Here is a 23709-nt window from a genome sequence, read left to right on the forward strand (position 1 = left end):
TAGCACCTAGGCGTCCTAGACTATACCCTCGTTATAGGCCTTCCGAGCCTCTTCAAGGTTCCGTAAGCCTAGGAGTACTATAGCCTACTTCCTTTATAGGCTCTTTAGCAGCTAGAACTTAACCGTTTCGATCGACTATAGGCCTATAGCCCCTTTAAAGTCTTATTTGCTAACCCCTTATAGTTCCTCCCTTTAGATCCCTTTAGCTAAGACTATATAGGCCCTACTAACCTCCCTAGCCTACTCTCTAAAGGCTATAGCTACCTATTACTTATTAGGTAAATACTAATCCTTAATAGCCTTATTCTTAAAGATTACTATTATATCCCTACTTAGGAGCTTCCTAGCCGTAACGGCTCCCTAGCGGCTAGAAGCCCTATTAACTACTTAGACTATCTTAGCTAAGGTTCGAGCTTTAAGGTCTTCCTATAGGCTTATATTCCGTATCGTAACCTCTTATAAGGCCTATAATAGCACTACCTTAGCTAATAATAGGCCTCCTTAGGGGCCTACTATCTCCTATTACAACCCTATAGCTACCTATGCCTAGGTAAGGCAAGGGGTAGCCTTAAGAGCTTCCTTAAGCTCCTTTTTAACTTCCTTCGCTATAAGTTCTTATAGGTTTAGAACTAGGCCTATAATAGTAGTTATAAGGCTCTATAAGAGTCTATTAGCAAGGTCCTATACCTTGCCCTATTTAAGGCTTAGTATAAGGTCGACTAGTTATATAATAAGACCCTTTAGTTCCTTAATATCTAGGGTAAGGTAGGCCTATAATAGGCCCCCCTTTAATTAGTTCGAAGCTATAGGCCTCCCTACTTAGTAGCTTAGTGTCAGGGCGGCCTACCATTAGGCTAGTTATCAAGAGAGGTAGCACTATCATAAAGGCCTTTCTAAGTAGGTTCACACTAATCGTAGGGGCAGGGAAAGTTAATTGTTCTAGGGCCAGCAGGCTGTCTATTTATATCCCTTTTGAATCGTTATTATATAGACTAATCCTTAGGGAGGAAAACCTCTCTTTCGGATCTATAGGCTAATAGATACATCTTATACTACGGATCGGCTATCCCCTTTTCCCGGCTATACCCCGATCGTACCCGTCATAGCAGGGTCATACCCATTGGTGCCCGGGCGTAGGCCCTCCGGCCGCCGCGGCCTAGCTATGGGCACGGGTCGGCTTACGTTTGTGATAACTTACTCTCCCCCTTAGTAGGCCTATCTGTAGGCCTATAGGTTCTATCGGAATAGCTTTATCCTAGATGCCCATTCCGTAGTAGTAGATCGCCATTGTTTCGGCGCTTTGTTATTACGGCTTTATTCGCGATTATACGTAGAACCAGTAGGTGCTAGGTACCTTTGTTTTCGTATATATATCGCCATTATTATAATTGCCGTTCGAGTGTTTTCGTCTGAAGATTTGCTTTATTATAAATATATCTAGTAGTTACTATAGCGTTAGGAAGGTCTCTATTATAGTAATAGAAATAATATTTGACTTTCTTAGAGGGCTGCCTTTTACTCTTGATTTTCTTTTAATCTTTAACCTTATCTTCTTTATATTATTCGCTCTTTAGCCGCCTATAATTTAATTTTCAAATTTTAAATTTTCATTTTTACGTCTGTAGTAATACTATAGAGATTTAGTAGCTTAGTACGGCCGACTTGCTACTATATATACGGTGCTTATATAATGCTATTAAAGATCAAGGCAAATGATAAGGTTCCCCTTGACATTTAGTATATATTTCTTACTATTAGCTTGTTTAAGTGTTTTCGATGCCGTTAGGGCTACTAGACGAGCTGCTTCTTAATAAGTATATATTTTAAGAGCGATTCCCTAGGTATTGATAATTATTTAGGCTACCGGTGCTATAACTAGTAATATAGTTAACCTTATAATTATTATCTAGTTTACTTATAAGGTTATTTCGGCCCTAAAGCTAGATATAGCCGACTCTAAAGACTTATTTATACTTAGTAAGCGCCATTATTATTATATTATTATACTTATAAATGTGACAAACCCAACTTAGACTTCTTCTAAAAGGGTTTAGACAAAGGTAGATTAAGCGAGACAAGCGTATAGGTCGTCTAAGGGATTTAGTAAAGCTAAAGGGTTTATAACAACACTAGAGTTGTCTCTTACAATAGTTAGCAATACTTAGTATAAGTACTGTAATTATAGGGTTACTATCACTAGTAAACTCCTAGAGTCCACTATAACGAGTAACTATCTATATATATATATAATCCTAGGATTACTAATAGTCATAGTAATCCTCCATACTGGCTTACCTATGACAAACCTAACTCAGACTTCTTCTAAAAGGGTTCAGACGAAGGTAGATTAAGCGGGACAAGTAGGCAGGTCGTCTGAGGGATTTGGTAAAGCCAAAGGGTTCACAACAACACTAGAGTTATCTCTTATAGTAGTCAATAACGATGCTTGGTATAAGTACTATGATTATAAGGGTTACTATTACTAGTAAACTCCTAGAGTCCATTATAACGAGTGACTATTTATATATATATATACTTCTGTCGGTCGCTTATAGTCCCCTTCTATCCTGTCCTTAGATTGCCTTCGGTAGCTAGCTATCCTCTGTTATCTTTCCCTTTTTGGCAATTGTTCGCCTGTGGTAGCCCGCGCTCTCTAGCGATCCTATGTCAGCCTCGCTTCGTGCCCTTCTTGATTGGTAGCTCATTTAGCCTGCTACACCCCACCGGGTCGTGGTATATAGTTAGCTTGTAACACGATGCCCCCTCTTTAGGGCTTTTAACCTAAAAGCTTCTTATAACTTATCTTAAGTACTACTAATACCCCCTTTTCCTAGTAGGTAATATCCTTCTTCTGCTAACTTCCTTTCGCTATAGCTAATCGTATTCCTAGGAATCGTCGTAATCTTAAACGCAAACGATATACTATTACGATTAAGATTAAGCAAGAGGGTTATAAAGTCGCTATACCTTATAAGTATTATTAGAATACGAAGCTATAAAAGCATTATATAATAATAGAAGGTTTAAATAAGTATTAAAACTATATTTATATAGGTAAGAAGTATAGTAGTCTAAACGTTATAGATGCCTATAGGTTCCTCATTATTTTCCTTTATAGTCTTAGGTTACTAACTATCTTAGTCCTTTCGAATTTGTTAGAGTAAGAGAAGGTTTCGAGGGAGATTACTAAGACTAAGGCGTTACTTACTTAGATATTAAGCTATTTAAGTCGATTACGTTGTTTATAGCAATCTCTATACGATTATAGTACCGAAGTTTTTCGTCATAGTATAGCTCGTCTAGAGGAGGAAGAAGAGCTAGATACTCCTCTGCCGATATCGGAGACGTAGACCCTTGCGGGTTAGGCTTAGGCGTTAGGTGCTTTTGACGTGCTTAATTAGGAGTCGATCGGGTTAGATCCCGGTTCTAATTCTAGTAGGTTCCCCTCTTTTTCTATTAGGGAATAGGCTTTAGAGCCGGTTTTTATAGCTAGTTAAGATTCTACCGGTAGAACTATTTTAGTTTCTTAAGGTAATTTAGGTTCTTAATAGGTTCTTATAAGTTATCTTCTAGTCTGAAATCAAGCTATTTAACTAGGTATTATAATTCTCTATTAATGATATATAAATCTAGAATCTCTTCAACGTCTTATTCTTCCTCTTTATCTTCTACTTCGATATATATAATAACCTTAGCGTTCTTTAGTGCTAGTTCGAGAAGTGAAATATGAAAAACATCTATCTATAGTTATATAGATAACGGTAATGATAGTCGGTAGTTAGATGTTAAAATTCGTTCTTTAATAATGAAGGGTCTGACCTTCTTAAAGTCTAGCTTTGTATTTAGTCGTTTGGTTCGTAAGTTTTATACAATTAGGTAGACTTTGTCTCCCCTCTCTAGGTAAGGTCCCTCGAGCCTATGTTTGTCGTAGTAGTTCTTCATTCTAGTCTTAATAAACTCGAGTTCCTTTTTAAGCTTTTTATATAGTGTATACATTTGTTTTGCTTTGATTACTGCTCTTGGTACTATGACCTCTAGTCCTTACCTAAGGTCTGCTTTATATCTATAATTCGCGAAGAATGGTATAACTTTAGTCGTTTCTATTAGCGTTATATTATAAGCGAGTTATACTATTAGTAATAGTATAACCTAGTCGTTTTGCTAGTAGTTAATAAAAGAATAGAGATATTACTTAATAACTTGGTTTAGTCGCTCCATTTATCTGTTAGTCTACGGGTAATATGCTATTGATAGCTTACTATTAATGCCTAATCGTTATATTAACGCTTGTTAGAACTTCGACGCGAACTTAGTATCTCTATTGATAATCTATTCTTACGGCTAAGTATATACTAATATAACTTGCTAATAGATTATATCTACTAACTATTCTACTATCTAGGACTCCTTATAGAGAAAGAAATATACCTATTTAGTTAGGTAATCTACTACGGTAAGAATACTATTATAGGTCACTCCTATAGCTATATCCTTAGATTCTAGTAGCTTTGTAATAAAGTCTATTATAACTAAACTCTATAGTTTATTAGCTATTAGTAGTAGCTAAAGTAACCTATACGGCTTATATTATGCCGTTTTGCTTCGATTATAAATGTTATAATTCTATACGACTTCCTTAACTTATACCGTTAACTGTAGAAAGTCATAGTGTTTCCTGACTTATACGATAGTCTTTGTAACTCCTTTATATCCTTCGAGTTTCGACTTATAGAGTTCCTAAATCATTTATAGCTATTGATCCCCGTTATAGATATATACTTTGCCTTGGTACTAGAGTTTCCTATCTCTTTCTTCTACTCTATTAGATACTAATAGTCTAGGTACTACTTGATACTATATCTTGTTAATCCTTTCTTCTCGAAAGATTACGTAACACTCTAGGAACGAGTTAAGTAGATTATCTTCTACAGGTGTTTACATTTCGTAATATAGCGTTCCGTCTGTTCGTTCCTTGAACAACGGTAGTGTTGTTTCCGTTCGTCCTTCTATATGATCCGTTCGTCGGCTTAAGATGTCTGCTCATACGTTCTCTTTGCCCTTCTTATAGCGGATCTTGAAGTTAAATTCCGCGAGGAATTCTGCCTATCGTATTTGTCGTTCGTTAAGCTCCTTTGTTGTCGTAAAGTATTATAAGTTCTTGTAATCTATATATACTTATACTAGTTTAATTATACTACTAAGGTATAGTTACCATTCCTTGAAAGCTTTGATAATCGTAAGTAGTTCCTTGTTATAGATCGGATAATTAAGATATAGTCTATCGAGCTTCTTTGAAAAGAAGGCTATAGGATATAGCTTTCTTTGTCTATCTCGTTATCCTAATTATCCTCTAATAGCATAGTCTGAAGCGTCTGTTTCTATCTTAAATAGCTTCTTAGGATCTAGTAATACTAGTATTAGATCTTTAGTAATAGCGTTACAGATCTATATAAATACTTACTTGTGCTATTCTTTCTATTGGAATTTAGTGTTCTTCCTAGTAAGTTTATATAAAGGTTATATAATCGCTCTAAAGTTCCTAATGAACATCCGGTAGAAGTTTGTAAATCTGATAAAGCTTCGTACTTCTGTAACTAACGTTAGTTATAGCCAATTCTTAATAGCTTTAACCTTTAAAGGTTCTATCTAGATTTGTCCTAGGGATATCTCGTATCCTAAAAATACCGTTTTCCTAATATGGAATTTACTCTTTTCCTTATTAACTAATAATTTATATATATATAGCGTGTCTAGCACTGCTTTTATATACTTCCGGTGTTCATCTATTGTCTTAGAGAAGATAAGTATATCGTCAAAATAATATATTATAAATTTGTCAAGAAAGGGTCGGATAGCTTGATTAATTAGGGCTTAAAATATTACTGGTGTATTTATAAGTCCGAATAGTATGACAAGGTACTTATAATAGCTATAAGGTGTCCTAAAGGCCGTTTTCTACTCATCGCCTTTTTTGATCTATATATAGTTATAGGCCGATAATAAGTCAAGACGTGTAAAATATTAGGCTCCTGCTAACTAATCTTAGAGCTATAAGATTAGTAGTAATAAGTATCGGTTTTTCACGGTCTATTTGTTAAGTTACTAATAGTCAATATATAACTATAGCTTTCTGTCTTTCTTAGGTATGAATAGGATTAGATAGCCTACTAGTAATATTAATAGGCGGATATATCTCCTTCGAAGGTTCTCTTCTAAATATTACTTAAGTTCTTCGTTCTAAGTTTAGCTTATATAATAGATTTTAAAGAACTTTAGTCATACTCCTTCCTTAAGCTTATTCTCGTAATCCTATAGGCTATATTCTAGTAGTCCTTCTAGATACTTCGGTTCGAATGCTAGGTATCCTTTATATTCTTTCGGTACTTCCCTAGTCTTATCTCGTTTCTCGGTTTTCTAATAATATACAAACTTGGTTCCGTCTATAGCGATACTAGCGATTTCTCTTGTCTTAACCTACTACTCCTATTATAGTGCTCCGTATTTATTAATAGAGAGAATAGCTATCAGCGGTTTAGCTTGTTCCTCTTATTGTAATATCGATGTCGTTATACTGCCTCTTCTAGAGTCTATAGTGGTCTATCTACCACTATCTATCTCTTATAATAGATCTATAGGATATGCCTTCCCCTAAGTATCGTCTGCTTGTAATCCTTATATACTCCCTATTTTGCTAGTTAAATACGACTCCGTTTAGGGTCATAGGTAGCTACCATTCTTCTAGCTAATATCTAGGTTATAATCTTTATACTATAGTAACCTTAATATTATATCTTTGTCATTACCTATATCTATAATACTAAATATGACTACTATAGTCTTTCCTACTATAGTAATATTAATCGGTTCGGTTTCCTTATATACCTATTATGTCGGAAATGGCCCTTTGACTATGCCATGCTTCTACTTTATTCTCTAGGGTATCTATAGCTAATTTATAAGCGTTGGCGAAATTAGGTTTATCTCTACTCTACTATCTACTAGTATAAGTATTTCGTGCTATTTCTATTATACTGTTATCTATAGTCGCTTATCTTACCGCCGTCGTCTAAAGATTGTAGCGATTTCCTATATTTCTACTAGGAGGTCTTGATATAGTGGTCTCTTGCGCTAGTTCCTCCTATACTACGTTACTACTTGCCACTACGCGGGCGTTAATAGTTTCTAGGCCCCTCGAAGGGCCCTAACCTATTTCCTAGGTTAGTGCTAACCTCTTCGGTTATTTGGCTAATAGCGGCTTTGTTAATCGTGCTCATTTCCGTAAGCCATTAAGTGCTTATAGCTTTCTACTATTAAGTCTATTCTACTTTTTATTATATATGCTATAGCTTTATCTAAAGCTCCTGAATTCGCGATTTCTTTTCGTCTATATAATAGAGGTAATTGTTGCTCTAGTATAAGTCCTATATATCTTGTCTTATTCCGTAGTACCTAGGCTAGGCTCGTTTTAGAACTATCGTAATGCCTTCTAGATCACGAGCTTCGATCTTCTAGAGCAATTTGGCTGCTCTGTTTCTTATATCGTAGACCTATTCCATGGGATGTAAGCTTCTGTCCTCATTTCCTTGTTAGGTCGGCTAGTAATTATTTTTAAATTTGTCGTAGAAGTGGTATCGGCATCTGTATACTATATACTAGAACCAGGGCACTTATATATATGCCTTATGTCGAGGATGTAGTTGCGTAGTGTTACCTAGGAGGTATTAGAATTCTTTCCTACATCCTTCCTATTATATATAGACTATAGGTACTCTAATGCTATAGTAGGAGTGTTTCTTCTAGTAGCTCTCCTATATATACTCGTCTTTTCCGCGATTCGTATATATAAATTAGTATTCTAAGTTCTATATATCGTTACTAAGTTACTAGTCATTAAGGTACTTAGTATAATTATTAGGCCTATTATATATTATAGGCTATCTTCCTTTGATAGTTTCTACGATACGTTAGAGTTCCCTTGTCTCGTCTCTTATCTTATTACTCTGCTAAATAAGTCAAATCAAGCGTCTATCCCATTCGCGTAGTTCTATATTAAGCCGGAAAACTTTATTACGGTACCATTTAATTTGTTCCTAGAGGAATAGAATATTAGGTCTAAGTCTTTTGATTCCTTAGGTGTCGGTTGTCTACGATCTATCCTACCTCTATATAACCGTAAAACCCTACTGCCTTGAGGCTAGGAGAATCGAAATTAGCGGTATATATTCTCCTACTATATTCTATTTAGCAAGACCTGTCTCTAGGTCTATAGTGACCAGTTTGGAGTATAGTGCTTGTTCGTCTTTACCATTGCTATCGTATCCGAAACTGTCCGTATTACTACCCCTGTCTTCGTAGCTCGTGGCCGCTACTTCGATAACGTCCTTAGTAGTTTCGTTAATAGCCGTAATTTCCTTTCTAGGGACTATCTTCTACTCTTTCTTTAAGCTTTGACATTCTTGCTTATAGTGCCTTTTCTTTCCATAGTTATAGTAGATAATATTAAACTTATCTCTAGTTATCTTCTTCTAATCTTACTTTTATACTATATCTATATCTATAGCTCTAGGGTATGTCCTATACAAAGTACTAACATACGTTTACTTTTTCTTATTATTAGCCTTAACCGTAGTTCTATTTATTCGACCTTATTTTTACTACTCTTATATATAGAGTTAATTATTAATTCTAATAGCCTATATAATATATTTATCTAGAGTTTTAGGCCAATTATACTTATATAGCTTATCTTTAACCTTTTTCTTTAAGCCGTTATAGAATAATTATATTAATACTTTGTTATTAAGCTAAGACTTAAGCATGTCCTATCTAAACTATATAGCGTAGAAGACTACTAACTTAGTTTATCAGAGATTAGTAAGTCTTTCTTATATATAAATCTTCTTATCTTTGTCGCTAAAAACCTTCTAAAGCTCTTCTTTAAAACGGTTATAGGATCAAAAGACTACTTATATAAACGCGTTCCGGTCGTCTTCGTCTTCCTTAGTAAGATAGTCATTCTACGTAGGCTCGAACCATCTAAGTACCTTGCCCTCTAGTCTTATAGCTATATAGAGAACTTTGGCTTTATCGTCCGGAAACTTGTCATTATTAAGCTAGAAGTAGGATTAGAGGTTTATTAGGAATCCTACGAGATCTTCCTTAGTTCCTCTATATTTACTAGGTAGTTTGATCTTAATATGGCTCGCTTTAGCGCCCTTAAGTACCTTGATTTTGGTATAGGCCTTGTTAACCAATTTCTATAAGTGCTTTTCGCCGTTCTCGAGTTCCTTGATTCGAGCTTAAGCAGCCTTATCTCTCTAGTCTAACTCCTAGATTTACTAATAGAGTTAACTAAGCTAAGCAAGTAGCTATTCGGCTATGACGTTAGTAGCTATATCGATGTCAAGGTCAAAGTCACCTCCATTCTAAACTATAATAGAACAAAGGGAGTAATAGCAACGTGTAACGAACCTAACTTAGACTTCTTCTAAAAGGGTTTAGACAAAGGTAGATTAAGTAGGATAAGTAAGCAGGTCGTCTAAGGGATTTGGTAAAGCTAAAGGGTTTATAATAACACTAGAGTTATCTCTTATAGTAGTTAATAACAATGCTTGGTATAAGTACTATGATTATAAGGGTTGCTATTATTGGTAAACTCCTAGAGTCTACTATAACAAGTGATTATTTATATATATATATATATTTCTATCGGTCGCTTATAGTCCCCTTCTATTCTGTTCTTGGATCGCCTTCGGTAGCTAGCTATCCTCTGCTATCTTTCCCTTTTTGGCAATTGTTTGCCTGTGGTAGCCCGCGCTCCCTAGCGATCCTATGTTAGCCTTGCTTCGTGCCTTTCTTGATTGGTGGCTCATTCAGCCTACTGCACCCCACCGGGTCGTGGTATATGGTTGGCTTGTGACATTACCTGGCTTATATCGTAAGCTAGTGATCCTTTGCTAGGATCATTTCTTACTAAGTGTGATCCTATCCTAATTGGCCTATTATTCCTACTATCCTATTAGCCTATTAGGGAGGCGGCTTAGGTAGTATTCTATATATATATTTTCGTAATACGATGCCCTTCCTTTAAGGCTTTCGACCTAAAAGCCTATCTTAGGCCGTTTTAAATAGCGCTAATATTCTTTTCTACGTATACCTTGTAATTTTTCCCTTTTTCTGTATTACTAGTAACTAATAAGATAGTAGATTATATCTCTAAGCGTCGATCTTCGAAATCCTAATAGCATGCTACGCTTGCTTCTTTTATTGATTCTTCTAGTATAGACGTTATACTGTATTTGTAGTATTTTAAGCGGAACTTGGCTTGTCGTATAGCGTTAGGCTCTTCTTGCTATAGCAAATACATACATTAGGGTCGTTCTTACGATAGTTCTAATGTAGCATCTGCTTATTTATAGCCTTGTTTGTTACCTTAGTATTTATAGCTAATTTTTCATAGTAATGAAGATTATATCTAAATAGAAACGTATAGAATAAGAAGAGGCCGATACTAAAGAGGCCCTTTTTATTCTTTAGACTTAACTTTAGATAGCTATTAGTCGATTAGCTTATCTTCGTCGCTAGAAACGTTTCTTAAAGAAGCGGGGTTCTAAGCTATTTCATCGAGGTATATAGTCTCTAGAGGAAATAGAGGCAGAAGAACGGAGGGTATAGAATTCCAAGGCACATATTATTAGTAACGTACGGTCCTAGGGTGCTAACGTCCTGTTTAATTAGTCCTCTTTAGGCCTAGATTTATTAGAGGCTGACTTGGCCGTTTTGTCTAAGCTAGTGCCTACGGTCGATCTAGGTTCTAGTAGTAGAACTATTCTAGTTTCTTAGGGTAGTTTAAATTCTTAACTAGTTTCTATAAGTTGTCCTCTAATCTAAAATTAAGCTATTTAACTAGATACTATAGTTCCCTATTAATAATACGTAAATCTAGAATTTCTTTAATATTCTATTCTTCCTCTTTGTTCTCTGCTTCGATATATATAGCAACCTTAGCGTTCTTTAGTACTAGTTTGAGAAGTGAAATATAAAAAACATCTGTCCGTAGTTATATAGATGATAGTAACGATAGTCGGTAGTTAGATGTCGAAATTCGTTCTTTGATAACGAAAGGTCTGACCTTTTTAAAGTCTAGCTTCGTACTTAGTCGTTTAGTTCGTAGGTTCCGTGCGATTAGATAGACTTTATCTCTTCTCTTTAGGCAAGGTCCCTTAAGCCTATATTTATCGTAGTAGTTCTTTATTTTGGTCCCGACAAACTCGAGTTCCTTTTTAAGCTTCTTATATAATATATATATCTGTTTTACTTTGACTACTACTCTTGGCATTATAACCTCTAGTCCTTGTTTAAGGTCTGCTTTGTATCTATAATTCGTAAAGAACGGTATAACTTTAGTTGTTTCTATTAGCGTTATATTATAAGCGAGTTATACTATTAGTAATAGTATAACCTAGTTATCTTACTAGTAGTTGACATAAGAACAGAGGTACTACTCGATAACTTAGTTTAGTTACTCTATTTGTCCGTTAGTCTATAGGTAATATACTATTAATAGCTTACTATTAATGCCTAATCGTTATATTAATACTTACTAGAACTTCGATACGAACTTGGTATCTCTATTAATAATCTATTCTTATAGTTAAGTGTATATTAATACGACTTGCCAATAGATTACGTCTACTAGTTATTCCGCTATCTAGGACTCCTTGTAGGGAAAGAAGTATATCTATTTAATTAGGCAGTCTACTATAGTAAAAATACTATTATAGATTACCCCTATAGCCGTATCCTTAGATTCTAGTAGTTTTATAATGAAGTCTATTATAACTAAACTCTATAGTTTGTCAGCTATTAGTAATAGCTAAAGTAGCCTATATAGCTTATATTATACCATTTTACTTCGATTGTAGATATTATAGTTCTATATGACTTCCTTAACTTGTATTGTTAACTATAGAAAGTCGTAGTGTTTTTTGACTTATACGATAGTCTTCGTGACTTCTTTATATCCTCCGAGTTTCGATTTGTAGAGTTCTCGAATCATTTATAGCTATTAATCCCCATTATAGATATATATTTTGCCTTGGTACCAGAGTTTCCTATTTCTTTCTTTCACTCTATTAGGTACCACTAGTCTAGGTGCTACTTAATACTATATCTCGTTAATCCTTTCTTCTCGAAAGATTATACAACATTCTAGGAACGAGTCGAGTAAATCGTCTTCTACGGGTATCTACGTTTTATAATATAGCGTTCCGTCTATTCGTTCCTTAAATAATAGTGGCATTATTTCCGTTTGTCCTTCCGTATAATCTATTCATCGACTTAAGGCATTCGCTTGTACGTTCTCTTTACCCTTCTTATAGCAGATCTTGAAATTGAATTCTATAAGGAATTCTGCCTATCATATTTGTCGTCTGTTAAGCTCCTTCGTTGTTATAAAGTACTATAAATTCCTATAATCTATATATACTTATACTAGTTTAATTATACTACTAAGGTATAGTCGCTATTCCTTAAAAGCTTTAATAATCGTAAGTAGTTCTTTATTATAGATCGGATAATTAAGATATAGTCTATCGAGCTTCTTTAAAAAGAAGGCTATAGGATGTAACTTCCCTTGTTTGTCTTGCTGTCCTAACTATCCTCCAATAGCGTAGTCTAAAGCGTCTATCTCTACCTCGAATAGCTTCCTAGGGTCTAGTAATATTAGTACTAGATCTTTAGTAATGGTGTTATAGATCTACATAAATGCTTGCTTATATTACTCTTCCTATTAGAATTTAGTATTTTTCTTAGTAAGTTCGTATAAAGGTTATACAATCGCTCTAAAGTTCCCAATAAATATCCGGTAGAAGTTTATGAACCTAATAAAACTTTATACTTCTATAACTAATATCGGTCGTAGCTAATCCTTAATGGCTTTAACCTTTAAGGGTTCTATCCGGATTTATCCTAGGGATATTTTATATCTTAAAAATACCGTTTTCCTAACGTGGAATTTACTCTTTTCCTTATTAACTAATAGCTTGTACATATATAACGCGTCTAGTACTACTTTCACGTACTTCTAGTATTTATCTATTGTCTTAAAGAAGATAAGTATATCGTCAAGATAATATATTATAAATTTGTTAAGAAAGGGTCGGATAGCTTGATTAATTAGAGCTTAGAACGTTACTAGCGTATTTGTAAGTCCGAATAATATAATAAGGTACTTATAGTAGCTATAGGATATCCTAAAGGCCGTTTTCTACTTATCGCCTTCTTTAATCTATATATAATTATAGGCCGATAGCAAGTCAAGATACGTAAAATATTAGGCTCCTACTAACTAATCTTAGAGCTATAAGATTAGTAGTAACAGGTATTAGTTTTTCACGGTCTATTTGTTAAGTTACCGATAGTCGACGTATAACTATAGCTTTCCATCTTTTTTAGGTATAAACAGAATTAGGTAGCCTACTAGCGATATCAACAGGCAGATATATCCTCTTTAAAGGTTCTCCTCTAAATATCGCTTAAGTTCTTCGTTCTATATCTAGCTTATATAGTAAATCTTAAAGAACTTTAGTTATACTCCTTCCTTAAGCTTAATCTCGTGATCCTATAGGCTATATTCTAATAATCCTTCTAGATATTTCGGTTCAAATGCTAGGTGTCCCTTATACTCCTTTAGTACTTCCCTAGTCTTGTCTCGTTTCTCGGTTTTCTGATAGTATATAAACTTGGTTCTGTCTATAGCGATACTAGCGATTTCTCCTATCTTAACCTACTACTCTAGTTACAGTGCTTTATATTTATTAATGGAGAGAATAGCTATCGGTAGTTTAGCTTGTTCCTCCTATTATAATATTAGTATTATTATATCGCTTCTTCTAGAGTCTGTAATAGTCTGCCTACCATTGTCTGCCTCTTATAGTAGATCTATAGGATATGCCTTCCCTTGAGCATTATCTGCTTACGATCCTTGTATACTCCCTATCTTGCTAGTTAAATACGACTCTATTCGGGGTTATAGGTAGCTACTATTCTTCTAACCAATGTCTAGGTTATAATCTTTATACTATAATAATTCCAATATTATATCTTTGTCGTTACCTATGTCTATAATACTAAATACGATTACTATAGTCTTCCTTACTATAGTAATGTTAATCGGTTCGGTCTCCCTACATATCTATTACATTAGAAATAGCCCTTTGACTATACTATACTTCCGCTTTATTCTCTAGGGTATCTGTAGCTAATTTATAAGTGTCGGCGAAATTAGGTTTATCTCTACTCTACTATCTACTAGTATAAGCATTTTATACTATTTCTATTATACTATTATCTATAGTCACTTGTCTTACTACCGTCGTCTAAAGATTATAGCGATTTCCCATATTTCTGCTAGGAGGTCTTAATATAATAGTTTCTTATGCTAGTTCCTTCTATACTATACTACCACTTGCTACTATATAGGTGTTAATAGTTTTCGGACCCCTTAAAGGGCCTTGACCTATTTTCTAGGTTAGTATTAACCTCTTTAGTTATTCGGCTAATAGCGGCTTTATTAATTATACTTATTTCTGTAAGCTATTAAGTGCTTATAGCTTCCTACTATTAGGTCTATTCTACTTTCTATTATACGTACTATAGCTTTATCCAAAGCTCTCGAATTCGTAATTTCTTTCTATCTACATAATAGAGGCAATCGTTACTCTAGCACGAGTCTTATATGTCTCGTCCTATTCCGTAGTACCTAGGCTAGGCTCATTTTAGAACTACTATAATGCCTTCTAGATCGCGGGCTTCGATCTTCTAGAGCAATTCGGCCGCTCTGTTTCTAGTATTATAGACCTATTCTATAGGGCGGAGGCTTCTATCCTCATTTCCTTGTCAGGTCGGCTAGTGATTGTTTTCGAATTTGTTACGAAAGTAGTATTAGTATCTGTATAATATATACTAGAACCAGGGCACTTATACATATGCCTCGTATTAAAGGTATGGTTATATAGTATTACCTAGGAGGTATTAGAACTCTTTCTCGAATCCTTCCTACTATATATAGACTATAGATATCTTAACGCTAAGGTAGGAATGTTTCTTCTAGTAGTTTTCCTACGTATATTTGTTTTTTCCATAGTTCACGTATATAAACTAGTACTCTAGGTTCCGTATATTATAGCTAAGTTGCTAGTCGTTAAAATACTTGGCGTAGCTATCAGGCCTATTATATATCATAGACTGTTCCTCTTTGATAGTTTCTACGATACGTCAGAGTTCCCTTATCTCGTCCCTTATCTTATCGCTCTACTAGACAAGTCGAATCAAGCGTCTATCCTATTCGCGTAGTTCCGTATTAAGCCAGAAAACTTTATTACAATACTATTCGATTTATTCCTAGAGGAATAGAATATTAGGTCTAGGTCTTTCAATTCCTTAGGTATCGGTTATCTATAATCTATCCCGCCTCTATATAACTATAAAACCCTACTACCTTAAGGCCGGGAGAATCGAAATTAGTAATATATACTCTCCTACCATATCTTATTTGGCAAGACTTATCTCTAGGTCTATAGTAACTAGTTTAGAGTATAGTACTTATTCGTCTTTACTATTACTATTATATCTAAGACTATCTATATTACTATCCCTATTTTCGTAGCTTATAGCCGCTACTTCGATGACATCCTTAGTAGTTTTATTAATGACTATAATTTCCTTTCTAGGGACTATTTTCCATTCTTTCTTTAGGCTTTAGCATTCTTATTTATAGTGTCCTTTCTTTCTATAGTTATAATAGATAATATTAGACTTGTCTTTAGTCGTCTTTTTCCTATCCTACTTCTATACTATATCTATATCTATAGCCCTAGGATATATTCTATACAAGGTATTAACGTATACTCGTTTTTTCTTGTCATTAGCCTTGACTATAGTTCTATTTATTTGACCTCGTTTCTACTACTCTTATATATAGAGTCAATTATCGATTCTAATAGCCTATATAATATATTTATCTAGGGTCTTAGGCTAATTATACTTATATAGCTTATCTTTAACCTTTTCCTTTAAGCTATTATAGAATAGTTATATTAATATCTTATCGTTAAGCTAAGACTTAAGTATGTCCTATCTAAACTATATAGTATAGGAGGCTATTAACTTAGTCTATCGGAGATTAACAAGTCTTTCTTATATATAAATCTTCTTATTTTTATCGCTAAAAACCTTCTAAAGCTCTTTTTTGAAACGGTTATAGGATCAAAAGACTACCTATATAAATATATCTCGATCGTCTTTATCTTCCTTAGTAAGATAGTCATTCTATATAGGCTTAAACCATCTAAGTGCCTTGCCCTCTAGTCTTGTAGCTATATAGAGGACTTTAGCTTTATCGTCTAGAAACTTATTATCATTAAGCCAAAAGTAAGATTAGAGGTTTATTAGGAACTTTACGAGATCCTCCTTAGTTCCTCTATATTTACTAGGTAGTTCGATCTTAATACGGCTCGCTTTAGCGCCTTCGAGTACCTTGATTTTGGCGTAGGCCTTGTTAACTAGCTTCTATAAGTGCTTTTCGCCATTCTTAAGTTCCTTAATTCGAGCTTAAGCAGCCTTGTCTCTCTAGTCTAACTCCTAGATCCGCTAATAGAGTTAACCAAGCTAGGCAAGTAGCTATTCGGCCGTAACATTAGTAGTTATATCGATATTAAGGTCAAAATTACCTTCGTCCTAAACTATAATGGAACAAAGGGAGTAATAGCAACGTATAACGAACCTAACTTAGACTTCTTCTAAAAGGGTTTAGACGAAGGTAGATTAAGCAGGACAAGCGTACAGGTCGTCTAAGGGATTTGGTAAAGCCAAAGGGTTTATAATAATACTAGAGTTATCTCTTATAGTAATTAGCGGTGCTTGGTATAAGTACTGTGATTGTGGGGTTGCTATTACTAGTAAACTCTTAGAGTCTACTATAACGAGTGACTATCTATATATATATATAATCCTAGAATTACTAATGGTTGTGGTGATCCTCTGTACTGGCTTACCTGGCTTATATTATGAGCTAGTGATCCTCTGCTAGGATCATTTCTTGCCAAGTGTAATCCTGTCCTGATTGGCCTATCATTCCTGCTGTCCTATTGGCCTGTTAGGGAGGCGGCTTAGGCGGCGTCCTATATGTATATTTTCGTAACAATAAACGATATAGTTATTACTTTTGAGGTAGTTAAGAAATACTACTAGTCTAATATAGGCTTTATTAGTAATAGTAGTAAGAAGATTACTTTTATAGGAACCTGTTTGTTTTTGCTTATAATTTAGTATAGATATTAATATATTTATAGGAGTAATAGCTAGTATATAGTAAGTTTATAACTAATTATGAGTATATAATTATAGCTACTAATCTATAGCCTAAGTTTAATATTAGTATAGTATATTTAATTACATTTTAGTTTACCTAATTATTTATTAATATAGTATAGGTACTATATAATCTTATAATCTAGTAGTATTTACTATTACCTTGTCTAGAGCCTATTAATAAAGGTTATATCACTTGGTAAATAGCTAAGTATAAGTTCGTTATTAAACTAGGTATACTTATAGTAAGAGCCCTAGGTAGTAAGGGCAAGGCAGCCCGATTTTTAGGCAAATATACGGTAGACTTAGAGTTTATCTTCTATAGTAGCTTTTAATAGGGTTTTTAAGGTAGTAAAACTTTGTCTTATTTTCATTTTTTTTAATTATATAAAATAGATACCCTTTTAGCCCCAAATTAGTATTATAGATTTACTCTACTAGTTCATAGTACTATGATATAAATGTTTTTTTTTACTAATTTTAGTATCTCTAATAAGGCCTTCTTTACTATAGTTTCAATATAATGTTAATTTATAATATAGTTCTCCATAATATAGCTTAGGGCCCCTCCTAGGGTGCCCTTCTCTAGGCATTTTCTACAGTATTTCGATTACAGTCTTAGGGTATATTACTATAGTAACGCGCTACCCTACCTAGCGTACTTTTCCTTAGGATATATATCCAGGCGTTTTCCGCGGGCGCCCTCTTCCTAGCCTCTTCTTATGCTTTTCCGTACCGTATTATAGGCGCTCTATAGTCATAGTACGCTTTTTAAACTTATATACTTTACTCTATATATTGGCGATGTCTTCTTTGTCTACCTATTGGTTAAATTTAAAGGGCTATTCCTTCTACTTTACTAGGAACTAACGGGTTCTACTACTGGCCTACTTTGCTAAAACCTCCTTAACCTCCTATTCTTTATCGTCTTTAAGTTCCGGTATTGGTATTTATTTTGTCTTATTTTGACTATATAAGTGTTATAGTTCGAGTAGGGAAATAGGGAAGACGTTATATAGCTAGGTATATTATATAGGTAACGTTAGCCAATATACTAGTAAACTAACTAAGTCAAGTACCTAAAATAGGTTAATAAATTTAGAGGTTAATTTTTTAGGTATCTTTAGCTTAAGATTCTAGGTCAAGAGTAGGACAAAGTTGCCTCTCTTAAATACCTTTCTTTAATGCTTTCGGTCGTAGTAAATTTTATAATTTTAGATAGCTTCCTTCTAATATACTTTTAGTTATTTTTATAGTGCTTGTAATTTCTTGATTTTTTTTATTACGTTAGGGTGGTACCTCCCTTTTAGCGAATTGTCCCTAATTCGTAATAAAATTAGAGGGTTATAGCCTATTAATGCTCGAAAAAAGGGTAGTCTAGTGGTTATATTAATAGTATTATTATATATAAACTCTACTTCTAAGAGGATTTGTACCCAAATTATAAGGTTTGCTATAGTAAAATAATAGAGGTATTATATAAGTGTTTAGTTACCTTACTTGGTTTAGCTATTAGTTTAAGGGTAAAATGCTATAGAGAGCTTCCTAGTAATGTAGTTTAGGTAGTAGAGATCTGCCTAAAATTAGGAAGTAAATATAGAGCTATAATTACTTATATAGCCTTCTAACATACTATACTTAAGTTTAATCTCCTTATAAATTAGCTTAGTAAGCCGGTAACTTATAATATTTAAATTAATAACAAAGAATCGGTTTATCTTAATATAGTAGTCTATAACTATAAGTATAGTATTCTTTTCCTTTACTTAGAAATTTACTATAGGAAAACCTATAATTATATCTATACTAATCTCTTACTAGGGTTAGTTAGGGATCGGTAGGGATTCTAAGCTACTATAACCTTAATACTATCTTAGCTTATTTGTTTAGTAAATATAGTAGGTTTGGTACTAATGTCTAACATCTCTTATTAGGCCTAGCTAGTCAAACTTCCTTTAAATAAGTTTACTAGTTCTTTTAGGGCCAAAGTACCTAGCTTTAGCATTATTATAATATAACTAGAGGATTTCTTGCCTTATAGCTTCTTCTTTAGGAATATAAAGTGCTCTTTTATAGAGTAGCTTGCTATCGTATCTTAAGGACTATAGTTTAGCTTTACTACTGTTTCGCTAGCCTTTTATTATACCCTTTTCTAGGCCTTCCCTTACTCTTTAGATTAAGAGGTCTGATCTTTAGAGCTCTGAAATATACTCTCTAAGTATTTATAATAGTTAGATAGTAGAAGCTAATTCTAGTCTTACTATCTCTTTAGCCTATCTTTATAATATAATTAGCTTTCTTTTAAGGTATACTTGTTCTATATCGTATAATCCCTTTGGATTAACTTTTAATAACTAGACTCTAATTTAATATTAAAAAGATCATAAAACTCTCTATACTTCTTATACCTTTTTATAGTTTACTATCTTTCTTTAGATTATAGGTAATTATTCTTAGTTCCCAAAAGAATTATCTTCTTTATAATCTAATCTTCTTAAAGGGCTATCTATAGGATTTTACTTCCCTAGCTAGTACTTAATAGTAAAATCAAAGCCTAATAAATATATATATTATCTAGCTTAATAACTATTAAGTTAGATTTATCTTATAAATCCTTATAAATTATCATAATTTAAATAGACTATAATTTTATAAGGATTTCCTATTAAATAGTATTACTAGTGCTTAAAGCCTTTTATAATCGCTATTATTTCCTTGTTAGGGGTATTATAATGGTAGGCTAGTCTTAAGAACTTAGCTAACCAAAATATAATGAGATGTTTTCGAGAGTCCTCTACTTATTATAATAAGACGGCCCCTATTATAAACGTAGAAGCGTCTATTTCGATGGTTATCGGCTTTTTAGAATCGAAATACCAGAGAACCGGTGCCGATTTGAAGTAGTTCTTAATTTCTTGAAATGCTCTTTGTTCCTTAAGGTTAAACTAGACTTCTCCCGGTTTCTTCCCCTTTTCTAGCCCCTTTAGTAGACTTATTAGGGGGTAGGCGATCTGTAAAAAATTGCGAATAAATTTCTAATAAAAATTAATAAATCCAAGAAATACCTAAATATCGTAATGGGTCTAGGGTTCTGGCTATTTCTCCATTATTTCAATTTATACTAGGTCTATTATGATTCCTTGCCGATTTACTATAAATCTAAGGAAGTTAACTTAATCCTTATAAAATAAACATTTACTAGGTTTATAATATAGTTATATATTCTATAGTTATTTAAGGATCTTTTAGATATATTTTATATATATTTTACGGTTAGGTGAAAAAATCAAGATATTATCTAAATAAACTATATAAAATTTGTTAAGTAGTCTACCTAATGCTTAATAAATATAATTTTAAAAAGTAGCTAATATATTTATTAGACCAAATAGTATAACTAAATACTTAAATAATCTATAGCGAGTTTGAAAGGCGGTTTTCTATTTATCCCTTTCTTATACTTGAATCTGGTAATAAGCGTCTTTAATATTAAGCTTAGTAAAAAATTAAACGCCGGAAGTATAGTTAAGGATCTCCGAAATAAGAGGTAATAGGTAGCGATTCTTCTGGATAATCTTATTAAGTCCTTAGTAATTAATATAAAAATAAAGGCTTCTATCTCTTTTAGATATAAATAGGACTAGACTAGCTACTAAACTCTTGGAAGGTTAAATCCTCCCCTTAGTAAGGTTTTTATCAAAAGTAAGGTTTTTATCTAAGTATTCCTATAGTATACTAAGTTTATACTAGGATAAGGGGTAAATCGGTCTAATTAGAGGAGTCGTCCCTAGTTATAGGTCGATCTTATAGTTAGTTACTTTAAACGAAGGAAGGATACTCGAATTTAATATATCTATTATATCGGGGTAAAGTCTCGTAACTTAGGGGGAATTTCTTCCGGGTTTCCTAAGGGTTTTGGTTCTTCCTTGTCAAGGACTGGATCTATAGGGACATCTAAGATAGTAATTAATATAAAGACCTAGGCTCCCCTTCGGCAGTCCTTTTCTATTCTTTTAAAGTACTAGAGTCGGGCTATCTCGGTTTCTAGTAGAAACTACTAGCGATTCTCTATTAGGAATAATAAGATGGTAAGATTACTAAGTATAGGTACTTCTAATAAAACCGGCAAGGTTTTAATATCATGGCTAATGATAATATAGGGGTAATTATATTAATATATAATTCTATATTTGTCGGTTAATATAATTAGTACCTAATATACTTTATAGAATGCTATAACCATTTCGTTAAATTATTAAATTATAGGTAGAATATAGGTAAGTTATTTTAGTTAGTATTTCTAAATAAGGTTAAAGTCTATAATATTTACTTCCATATAAGAATCTAGGTCTACTATTGTCGAAACGCCTTTATATATATTTATTATAATAGCTATATATATATATTCTCTTTTTAGGTCATCCCTTATAGCTATTCTTATAGTATTAGGGTCTACTATAAGTAACTCCTATTTCCCTAGTAAAAATAGCCTAAACCCTAGTAATTAAGGTATTAGCCCTGTTAGTAAGAGGTAATCTATACTATTTCTAGGCATTCTCTTGTAAAATGTCCCTCCTTTCTATATTGGAAATATGAGCTATTACTTTATATCTTTAGAGTAGGGGTTAATATAAGGTTTAAGGCACCTTATAGGGCTAGTTATAGCTTCGTTATAGGTTTAGTTTAATAGTAAGACAATAATATATAAAAATGTAATATATTAGGCATATAATGTAGTTAATCTTAAATTAGTAGTAAAAAGAGGGTAGTCTAACCATGATTTGGTCATTAGAAGCTATATTAGATTTATAATACTAACTATACCATTCCTTTTCATATCTCTAGGCAGTAGGTATAATAATAGTTAATATATTAAATAAGGAAAGGTAATAGCTTAGTATAGAAGCTTAAGGCTTAGCTTTTCTTATCCTAGTAGGGAAACTAAGCTTTAAAGAATTCGAGGTAATAGTAAAGATCCTATAAAGACTAGCTATTTTACTAGTAAGCCGAATTTAAAGCTTTAGCTACTTAAGATACCTAGTCCATAAGGTCAATTATATAGGCGTTTATCTGCTCTTCGAATAGAGTCTAGTTACCTTCTAACTAATTATACTCTTTAGGTAATATATTCTAATAATAGCTATATTAATAGTTCTAAGGTTACTTATTTATATAATTAAATATAAATAGGATATAATTCTACAAAGTCTTAAACTACCTAGGGTCTCCCTAAAAAGTATATTATAAATCTTAAAGCTACTCTTACTATTACTAATAGATTATTATATTAATAAATCGAATTAGATTAGTAACCTTAATAGCCTTAGAATAGTATCTTAAGTCATTAGAATTAGAGGATTTAGTAGGTAATCGGGGTCATTTTAAGCCCTTTATACGGTCTAGTAGTCCTAACTTCTCTAGTAAGAACTTTTCCTAATCTTATAACTACTATAGCCTTTCTAGCTCCTTAACCTAGCCTTCTAGATTCTAGATAAGCTCTTCGCGGTTAGGGCCTTACATTAAGGGCTCTAAATTAGGGGATATTAGGATATAAAGAGGGGGTTTAGAATGGTTTTACGGCCGATATTAGGCTAAAAGGGTCTTACTTTAGCTTAAGGGTTCTTCCTCTAGTCTTATAGGCATTAAATGGCTAAGTGACGATACTATCTCGATTAACAAAGGGTAGGAAGGATTAGAAACTATTAGGGTAGCCTGCTATTAGGCTAGTTATCAAGAGAGGTAGTACTATTATAAAGGCCTTTCTAAGCAGGTTCGTACTAATCACGGGGGCAGGGAGAGTTAATTGTTCTAGGGCTAGTAGGCTACCTATTTATATCCCTCTTAAATCGTTGTTATATAGACTAATCCTTAGGGAGGAAAACCTCCCTTTTGGATCTGTAGGCTAATAGATATATCTTATACTACGGATCGGCTATCCCCTTTTCCCGGCCGTGCTCTAATCGTGCCCGTTATAGTAGGGTTATACCTATTAGTGCCCGGGTACAGGCCTTCCGGCCGCTACGGCCCGGCCGTAGGCACGGGTTGGCTTGTGTTTGTGACACTTGGCGGTAGGCTTTAAATTAATGTTACATTTAGGGGCGCTAGGTAGTCTGTGTGGTGAAAATTTTAACGGGCGCGCGAGGTGTGGTCGGATTGCGGTCGGGTCCGGTTCCAACGCCTGCGATGCCTGTTGCACACCCGCAACGGCTCGCGCGCGGTTGAGAGTGGTACCGTTAGATAGCGTTTTTCGAGAGCTTTCTAGCGATGATAGTTTCGTAAGTTTTGGTGGGGTATTCGTATAGGGTGTAGGGTAGGTAGGCCGGGTGTTCGATGGAAAAT

Source organism: Thermothelomyces thermophilus, chromosome 1, assembly GCF_000226095.1.
Source record: "Thermothelomyces thermophilus ATCC 42464 chromosome 1, complete sequence".
NCBI classification, from domain to species: domain Eukaryota; kingdom Fungi; phylum Ascomycota; class Sordariomycetes; order Sordariales; family Chaetomiaceae; genus Thermothelomyces; species Thermothelomyces thermophilus.